The sequence below is a fragment of the Cannabis sativa genome, chromosome 9 (genome assembly GCF_029168945.1).
Source record: "Cannabis sativa cultivar Pink pepper isolate KNU-18-1 chromosome 9, ASM2916894v1, whole genome shotgun sequence".
Lineage (NCBI taxonomy): Eukaryota > Viridiplantae > Streptophyta > Magnoliopsida > Rosales > Cannabaceae > Cannabis > Cannabis sativa.
In genome coordinates, this window is record NC_083609.1 from 20,684,493 (window position 1) to 20,695,600 (window position 11,108).

Sequence of the window (11,108 nt, forward strand, 5' to 3'; positions counted from 1 at the left end):
TTTTGAGCTTGCTTTTGGATTGAGTTTAAGGTAGTTTTCTCAGCTTTATTTCTAATTAAAGTTTGCTGATTTTTGTTGTTAGAAGAGCATGAAAATGGTTGTGATGTTGTGAATTGCATGTTCTTGATTTTGATGTTGATCTTGGTGAATAGAGTGTGTAAAGCATAATTTAGTTGTGATGTAGGTTTATTGAGCATGGAATGTGAGTTATTGGTTGAGTTTGCAGCTCTGATTTTAGTGTTGTTCTTGAGTTTGTGTTTTGGGGTTTTGATGTTCATGGTTATGGACTTGAATTCTAGGTTGAATTTTTGCTCAAGTGTTGAGCTTGACTTGAGAGTTGTTAATCTTATGTTTGGGATGCATATTCTGTGATGAATTTAAGCATGAAATTGTGTTTTACTCCCTGTTTTGGTTGAGGTTCGATTATATGGTAAAGTGGGCATGTTTAGACCTTAAAATCTGGTTTTCTGGGTTTTTCGAACCCAGTGGCCGCGGCCAGATCTATGGTCGCCGCGGCCATAAAACCTGGCAGTGAGCCATCTTTTTCCTGATTTTGTTTTGGCCATAACTTTTGACTCGGGACTCCGTTTGGGACGTTCTTTATACCGTTGGAAAGCTCTTTTCGAGCTCTATGTGATTATCTGTATTGTAAATGCCATGCTTGAATTTTATTGAGTTAAAAGTCAGGGGTTAACCCTAAGTATGAATTATCCCGGATTTGTGTGACTAGGATTACCGGCACCTGATCAGGAGCACCCGGGGATTTGGAATCTCCTTCTATAGCTGGACAACAGGTAAGACAGTGGTTTGCACGTAGAGTATGCGCAGTGGCGCTTATGTTGAATATGATATATGTGAGTTATGGTAACCGGGATTAGGGTTATTACCCTAATAGGAACGGTTTGTTAGCCTAGGGTTATTACCCTAGTGAAATATGTGTATAAATGTCATGCCATGTTAAGTGAAATGAAATTTAAGAATTATGCGCTCAAGGCATAATTAGGTTGGACTCGGTACACATAACCGAGATGAACCACTTCTAAGGCCTTAATGTATTTAGACGTGTGAGAGCAACACGTGGTTCTACGTCACGTAGATTTAATTAGATGTGTGAGCGCAACACATAGGTCTACGCCACGTAGACATAAATGGGCATGTTGATATAGTGATTAGGTCTGTGCTATACAGACATATGTAAATGAGCATATTATATTTATTGTGATTTATACTGTCTTGCTGGGCTTGGCTCACGGGTGCTCTACTGTGCAGGAAAGGGTAAGGCATTAGCTGATCTGCCATGAGTTTTCAGGAGCAGGACGAAGAATGTACATGTTCACGCCACTTCAGACCAAGCGGGTTATGGGTCTAACAGTGTTGACTTTTGTATTCTGTTTTGCCGCTTAGGCCGGCTAGTAAGAAAGAACTTGTAATAATTTTGTAAATATTTTTGGGATCCCAACTATGTTTGAAAAGTTTAAATATATTACAAGTTTATTTTCAGTCTGTTTAATATAAAAGTTTAAATTCTGCGCTATTTTTAATTAGTAATCCCGGTTAGGGGATTAGGGTTTCATAATAATTTTGGGTAGCGTGCCTAATTATTTAGGGCGTTACAGGCCTATATTGTCCCGCCGTTATTGGTAAAATAAGGCCCAATCAAGTATTTTAAGGGACCAATCTCAGCGAGCCTATATTGGCCCGTCGTTATTGGTAAAATACGGTCCAATCAAGCATTTTAAGGGACCAATCTCGACGAGCATATATTGGCCCATCGAGATTGGTAAAATTTTTAGCTTTCAAAATATCTATAATCGCGGAACATACGATGCCTGTCGAGATTGCTACGCTCAGGATTTTTCTAAAAAAAATTCAGTTCTATCTCGGCACGCACACGTGGGCTCACCGAGATAGGGCTACCGAGATAGGCCTTTGTTGTAGTGTTAATATTATTTAAGAATAATATTATTTTTAACTAAATAATATAGTTTTATCAGATAAAACTATATAATTAAATACTGATTACATAATTCATAATTAATGTAACTATTTAAAATAATAATTTTTACAAAATAACTATTTTGCTCTTAAGAATTATTTCTCAAAAAAATTAATTCTTACTCAAATTTCTTCATCAAATTAAACTTTTCCCTATACAGTGTTGTATAGATGTGACTTGGGGAACATGAACCTATATTTCGAAGGTCCAATAAAAACATGATTATGACTGAACTCATCAATTGAATAATTCAGTTTATTAATACTATTCTTACTCCACTATATATATATATATGGAATTACACTCTTTGACAATATATATAAAATTATATTTTTAGAATTATTACTAGTTATCTATTAATATAATCAATATAAGTAGTTTGCCCTCTAATTATTATTTCATAATTAGAGTTGGTCAAAATTACCGTTTTACCCTTCTAATTATCTCTTGATTTTTTATGTACCATTAATTCAATGTGAATAGTTATTCTATAATCTAATTATAGATTTAGATCCAACTATTATCACTCCCAAAATTAAAACTATAAGGGAACTAATATTCGATCATATCTAAAAGTTTGGATTCCATTATTAGATAACATATTCATTGCCACTTATTTTATTAAGCTCCCAAAATAGAAATTGTAACAATCATCTTCTCTGAGAAACTTTAACGAGTGAATCAAAGAATTTAATGCACACAAATAAGAGTTCATGTATACTCAAGATTTAGACTAATCTACTAATGATCATCATTGTAATATGAACAAACTCTTTCATGGTAAATGATATGTGAATGAAAGATGTTATTACATATCGGTCCAATAATGTATAATCAAATTATACAGAGCACATTTACTACATATCTATCCACATGTAATCCGAATACAAAATACACTAGAGTATAGTGTATGGTAAACTACACTTGGTAATTCTATATTAAAGATCTCTTACTTTAATACGCTATCGACTTGTTTTATTCATATTGTATATTTTTTATTGTCTTGTATGAATTTACAAGATTATACCATCTTCATATGAATAAGGAATTTTTAAATATTTATTAATTATATTTCTATGATTAGTGTATTTATTTTATCTTATAATTGCATTTTATATATTTTATAATATATTATCCATTAAATACTTGATTTTATGGCATAAATCCCAACAACCAACTCCTCCAAAATTGTTATCGAATGTCGGGTTCAAACTCTTCGTTTTGACGTTAGTAGGCGTGGTGTTGGTAGCCCCTTCATTGACGACAGTTTCGTTTATGCTAATATTGAAGCTCAAAATTTTGATTCTCCAAAATCACAAAAAATGTTACTAGAAATCTCCTTCTTGTAGCGCAAAATGTTCTTGGAGAAACTTATACAACACAAAAAATACGAGTATTCGAGTCGATAAGAATACCCACAAACAGAACTGCAAGTATTCACCTTGAGTGGGGAGTAATCAAAGTAAAACAATGATCATCAAAATATAAACAGAAAATATATAAAAGACACGGAAGAATTACAGTGGTTCAACTAGAGCTCGGTCTGGTTAGTGTACTTTGAAAAATAGATTGTGATTAGACTTATTTATCTCAGATCATCTCCTTTATCTAAAAAAGAAGTGATTACAAAAATGATTATATAAGACTGTTACATCATTAAATATACTTAAATCAAATGAAAAACCTTTATACAATAAATGAAAGAATATTATTTTGACCATTCTTATTTAATATTCGAAGGGGTGCGATTATATAATCACACATTGACCGTTCATATTCCTGTAACTATGTACTCCCAAGTTCATTCGAGTTACTCGTATAGTGGGTCTTCAAACTTTTTGGGAGCATATGAACCTCTCGAGGTTTCGGGTGCATAAATCTATCGAGGTCATAAAATATTATGCATGATGATATTGATTGCGCATCATCAGTCATCCATGTACTGACAATATAGAACTTGCGAGTTATTGTGTACACTAGTCATTCAGACCAACTATTGTAAAGACGCAATATTTACATAAGGTGCGAGAGAAAAACACTGGGTCATCTCATATAATCAATATATATTGTCACTGTGCTAACCTTTTTTTATGGTTAATTAGCTTTTATCCTCTTTTACTATGTACGGCATAGTATGCGATTAGACCCTGTCTCAATAATACTTTCTCGCATATTTTTTATTAGGCGATCGGATACCCTGTCAAGATTCATATTCTTAACATGTCATCCATTTTCTATATGAAACTGGGTCCATATATTAGTTTTTTGAACAAGGGTCCATATATTAGTTAAATACACAAGACTACACGCTGTTAAAAATTCATGATATTGAGTGTTATATCGATCTATATTCGTCAATAAACATAAAATCAACATTTTCCACGGCTTACGACTTTTGTATAAATTCGTATAATTGGTCACCCAAGTATATATAGGGAATAGAACTCTACATAATTAATTAATTATTTTTTTCTTTACAATAATTAATTAAATAACTTTTCCTAAATAATAGGCTTAAGATTATAATAATTTCAAATTTCATGATGTTACACAATCTTTTTCCACATTATTTCAAGGTACGTCTTTCTATAATTGGAAACTCTTCCTCAATATAATTGATGAAGTTTGACTTGATATTTTCTGTTGGTGATATTGGTTAATCATGAGACAGAAATAGAGGACGAGAAATGAATAGTTCTAGCTACTTCCACTGTTTAACTGGTGGCTGGATATTGAAGTCAAACAATAATATGTTAGGGATGACTGAATTTCGAAATATATTAATTAACAAATTTAAGTTATTAAGACTGTCCCCCAATAATGATCAGTTTCCGACCACAAATCTCATCATTTAGAAAAAATAAATATTAATTAACAATGACATAGTTAAATTCGTAATAATTGACTACACTTAAGAGAGCTTCGAAATGTCCTACTATTTGACTTTTTCTACCAAATTATTAAATGACGTTGCTTTCTATTACTTTTTTTTTGCACAGTCCATATCCATTATTGCCAAACCCAAACGGAAAAAAGTGAAACAATATAATTTTATATATTATGCCTTAAATTATATTGAGATTATGGGATTTCGTATTTGATTATAGCTAGTTGTGCACGTTAAATTTCCCATACCTAAATTTAAAAATACGTTCATACAGTGAGAATACAAATAACTACTAGTGTACGTATATATATAAATATTAATACTATATATATAAAGTTGATTTTTTATTTGGTGTACGAAGCACATGGTCTCGAATATACATACTAGATACCCTATTAATTATATATAATATTGACCCCAAAAATGGATAGGCCTGCTTAGTTATTCTTCAAGAAAATTGATAATGCATATATATATAAAATATTATTAAATTTAAATTATGAATTAATTAATAAATTTCTACGTATTTATTGGGAATAGTCTTCTAAAAAATGTCTAGTAAATAATAAAATTAAAAATAATATATCCATGTTAAATTATATATATGAGAAAGAGAAAATGAGAAAAAAAAATATAAAACTTAATCAACATAGATAAATCATAAAAGACAAAAATTATATTATACTATTTTATATACATGAAATACAAAAAAAAATTAATAATAATAATAATCGATGCTAGGGTAAATTATAATTTTTCTTCACCAATAAAAGTGAAACAAAAAATAAATAATTATTTTAAAATAAATAGTCAAAAAAATAACAAAATGATACAGTTGGAAACTTTCTTTTTAATAGAGGGTAAAATAGTTAGATAAAAATTATATTATACTATTTTATATACATGAAATACAAAAAATAAAATAAAAAAATAATAGATGTTAGGGTAAATTATAATTTTTCTTCATCAATGAGAGTGAAACAAAAAATAAATAATTAATTTAAAATAAATAATCAAAAAAACAACAAAAGGATACATTTGGAAACTTTCTTTTTAATAGAGAGTAAAATAGTCATAAAATATCAAATTATTATAACACTTTTAGAATAGTAAGAAAGATATATGCACAAAAATATTGTCACATAATAATATAATGATATATATATAAAAAAAAGTGTCAATACCATTAATAGTTATACAATATATAGTAAATTAATTCACATTTTAATTATAATTATACTAGCAATTATCATAATTAATATTTGATTGAATAAATAATATTTACCAGATGAAATTTTAAATAAATCTTCAAAAAAATTCAGCAAAATAAAAATTTTCAAAAGAATATATATAATATCAGACAAATTGAAAAAAAAAAAAAAAAAAAAAAAAAAAAAAAAAAAACCAAATCAAAAGTACCAAAAGACAAAAGAAAATAATAATAATAAAAAGAGGGCGGCAAAAAGACACAACACAAGATAATAGCTGGCAGCAAAACAAACAATTATAAGAAAAGAAAAGAAAAAAAATGATGTCAATGTAAATACTTAATTTTTGTCTTTCTAATTTTAATAATAAATAAAATTATTTCAAAGTAATTGCAAATAAATAGTATTAGTTAAAATGTAATTACTAAATAAATTAAAATTTTATTGTAAAATAAATAAATTAATTAACTTCTAATTTTAATTTGATATAATCCCATGTTTTGGATTGAAATTAAGTCATATAATTCATAACATTTCATTATTTAAAATAAGTTATTGGTTAAATGTTATATAATATTATTTTTCAATAAATCTATAAATATAAATTATTAGTTAATGTTTGATAATTTATGTTTTCTTTTATTATATTGTGATGATTTGAATTTTTATAAAAATATTAAAAAAGTCTAAAATGTACGGCTAACTTTTTTCTTTTTTACTTAAAAAAAATGCTTCAACCACTAAACAAAATTAAAATTGAAATACAAAGTATGTGCCAATATTTTTTAAAAAAAAAAAATATTTGAACAAATTAGAAATAAAGTATATAATTTTTAAATTAATTTTAATTAAATTGTATTCAATTTTATAAGATTGTATTATATTTTGTATATTTATACAATTTTACTGAAACTTATATTAATAATAAAACAATAAATAAAATATTATAATTAATTTCTATGGACATATAAATATTATAGAAAATATAATATTTGTACTAAATCATCATATTGATTATTATATTTTAAGTATTAATATGTAATCAATTAAATTTATATATGACTAATAATATTAATAATATGTAAATGCTCCAAAAATAATTTTTAAATACCATATATTTGTAATGTTTTGGATCATATTAATATAGTCATTGCAATGTGTAATTAAAACAAAAAATAAATTGTAAATATTACTAATTGTAATCACCATAAATTTTATTTTCACTTATAAAATGACTTATGTAATATATATATATTATTTATAGTGATAATTTGGTGAATTATTTTTATTAAAAATAAAGTATTTCCGATTAAAAGAAAAACACCTGCACGTGTTTGGGTAATTTATATGGTTGGTGTAATTATAAAAAATTAAAAATTTATAAAAATAATTTTAATTTTACAAAAATTTACATAATAAACTAATAATATGAAAAAAAAAATTACAAAAATATGTCAATATGGAAAAAAAAATTATTTTTACTCTTTGAATATTTTTATTTACAAAATATCTCTTTAGTAAAAACAATAAACCATTTTTGGTTGCCTTACAGTTTATTTGTAGTTGTATTATAATTGTCATGAAGTTTTTTTTTTATTATTATTTTATAGTTTATTTATAGTTGATTTATAGTTGTCGTGTGGTTGATTTTCGTTATTATATTTTAGTTGTGCTTTTTTATTTTTTGCTGAATAAAGTGTATTTTTATAATTTTAAACTTTATAAAATATATTTTTGTAATTAAAAACTTAAGCCGTAAAATTATAAATAGAGAGTATATTGAAAATTTATCTTTATTTTAGTCACTGTTAATTTTAATATTACATATGACACTATATACAATGATGTAAAAGGGTATATAGGCAAAAAGAAGATAAAAAGAAAATGGAGAGGACACTTTTGGAAATATAGGGACTTTTATTTGCACCCCATAAAATATAAATACACTCTATTATTAAAAAAAATAAACTAAAATAATTTTTAAAAATTACTCTTAATATTTTTTTTTCAATTTTTCCTCATATTATTTTATGTTAATTTCAATACTTATTTTAATTTTATTTTCATGATTTTTTCTAACTCATGTATATATATTTTTTATTTTTTAAAAAAAAAAATTCATATAATTTTTTATTTTATTTTTTTGGTATAATATTTAAAGTATAATTTAATTTTGTTCGATAGTATATTTTTTAAGAATATGAGTTGGAAGAAAAAAGTTGAAAAAATTAAATATAATTAAAGATATAAATTTTATATAAAATAAAATTATTAAAATAAAGTATCTTTAGATTTTTTTATTAATTTTTTTAAGGTGTAAATAAATATTCCCTTTCCAAATCCCTATATTTCCAAAAGTGTCCTCTTCATTTTCATTTTGTAGTCTCTTAGTAAATTGTAAGATATACTGTTGTAAACAAAAGTATATAGAATTACAATTAATTTATGTACCGAAAATACTAAAATTACTTTTAGAGAATGAATATTAAGAACATTCACTACCAAACAATTTTTTTATGTATGTATTATATGTAAAATTCAGTATAAAGTAAAATAAAAATGGAAAACCAATATACCAAATGTTAGGGCAGGAAACACATGTTGCTCTTATAATTTCTTAATTAGTCTTCTCTTTGGATCACTAATTGACCCGGTAAAAAAAACATAAATTCCAATATGCATTATCACAAAATCAATTCCGCAGCTAAATATGACTACAATATATTTATTATTGAATGACTTAGCTTAGGCAATCTAACCTACGTGATCTTTAGAAAAGGATAGATTATGTGTAGATTTTTTAACAAAAAACTTATTATTATTATATATAAATTTCTTTATTGATTATATATAGATGTATTCTTAATTGGTATTGATGGGTATTATTAAAAAAAATTTGATATTCTATACCTAATTTTATCATCAAATTTTTTTTTTTTTAGCAAAAATTCTTACATTATATGGCTTGAGGTTGTTGTACCAGAGCATCTTCAAAGCATTTTGAAGAATATTTGATGAGATAGAAAATTTAGGTGACAAAATATAAGGATGTTAGAGCATCTCCTATGGAGATACTATTAAGGATGCTTAATGACATGAATATATTTATAGTATTTTTTAATTGATGCTTACCATTGGAATGAAAAAGAATATCATACCATAACATCCTAATGATGTGTAAGAGAGATAAAATAAAATAATATATTTTTAAGTGATGTGGAAGTTTATGACACTCTTAAAGAATGTTATTATTGGAGATGCTCTTATACCTTAGACATAAAAGAATATTATTCTTGAAATTTGCATTGATGTCACACAATGATATTAATACTATGTTTTTTGTTAAATAAAAAAAAATTAAAGGTTCAATATATATATGTTATATAAATTAACAATTAACCCAAGATCTATTTGTATATAACATAGAACACAATAGTAGTATATGATAATTGAGTATGTGTACCTGATTGATCCATAGCAATTATCTCTATTTGATCCACAGCAGTTACTCCAATTTGATAGTGCAATACTATCAACTAAGTCTTTCCACAGCAGTTACTCCAATTTGATAGTGCAATACTATCAACTAAGTCTTCCTCCCTAGATCTCTAAATCAGAAGCAGTTTATTTTCTCTGATTATCAAAAGGTATACAATTGTGATGAGACAATATGTATTTATAGAGTTAGGGAGGGGACTTAGCTACAAAACCCTAGTTGGGCTGGGCCTGCTCATCAAAGGCTTCAGTCAACTAGAAAAGCCCACACTTCTGCTTCACCTAGACTTTACTCACAGATGCTAAGCCCATTAACAATTGATCACCAACAACATGGGCTAATACAACAAAGAACTATCCAATCAACCCAAGTTTTAATAAAACCAATAAAATTTAATGTAAGCCCAAATAAAAGTCTAACATTCTCCCACTTGGGCTACATTGATTTTAATACATATATATTATATATCAAAATAATTTTGTTTGAAAACGACTCATGGGTTGAACAACAGGAAAACATTTGTGGCCACTTTAAAAACTGATAGTTCTCTGATAGCATCTCAACATACCGGTCCAATTTAACCTTTGATAATGAACTATGACAGTCATATTGTTTTTAGCTCAACAAAAGACATTCATAATCACAAATACCAAAGTATTAAATCGACATGGTCAATAAGTCTAGTAGTGTGGTAAGGAATTATGTTCAACATGTGATCAATTTAAAATAACATAATATCCTTATCAGTCCTCAATTTCACTGATACCGTGATGCTTAATAAATAAGCCAGTGAAATTAAACATACACCACTTAAAATAAGTAAGTGTCACTAAACTTGCTTAAAGAATTAAGCCAACAACATATCATTGTCAATAAGCAAATAAATTTAAAAGACAATGATCACAACAATATGAACCACATGCTTTCAATTCAATCATTCTCGAGAATATAACAAAACATAATTGAAAACATATCCAAAAAATATTGAAACATAAAATGTAGTTCATAACTTTATTCAAAAAATTATAAATAATAATTTCTAAAAACAAACAGAAAACAAAACTCCCACTAACCCAAAAGATCAAAAGATTCTAAAATTCCCATATTAACAACATGTTTATTAAACAGCACGGCACTTAACCCTTTGGTTAGAGGATCAGCTAACATCGACTCGGTCTTGCAATTTTCAATGACAATGTCTCCTTTCTTGACCAAGTCTCTGACAGTGAGATACTTTATTTCCATATGTTTAGAAGCACTACTAATCTTGTTATTCTTTGAAAAGAAAACAGCAGCATTATTATCACAATAGATTAGCATAGGTGTGGAAATAGAATCAACCACTCGTATCTCCGAAATAAAATTCTTCAGCCACAAAGCTTGCAAAGATGCCCCATAACATGCAACAAACTCAGCATACATAGTAGATGATGTGATCAAAGTCTGTTTGACACTCTTCCAAGAAATAGCAGCACCTGCCAAGGTGAAAATATAGCCAGAAGTTGACTTTAAATCATCTAC

General features: G+C 26.8%; 1 long non-coding RNA gene across 1 annotated transcript; it reads left to right on the forward strand.

The window, feature by feature from the left end:
- Positions 1 to 289: 289 nt before the first annotated feature.
- On the forward strand, positions 290 to 1,500 carry LOC133030867 (uncharacterized). The gene is made up of 2 exons (XR_009684405.1): positions 290 to 794; positions 1,270 to 1,500. It is a non-coding gene; the product is annotated as an uncharacterized LOC133030867 (long non-coding RNA).
- Positions 1,501 to 11,108: the final 9,608 nt, after the last annotated feature.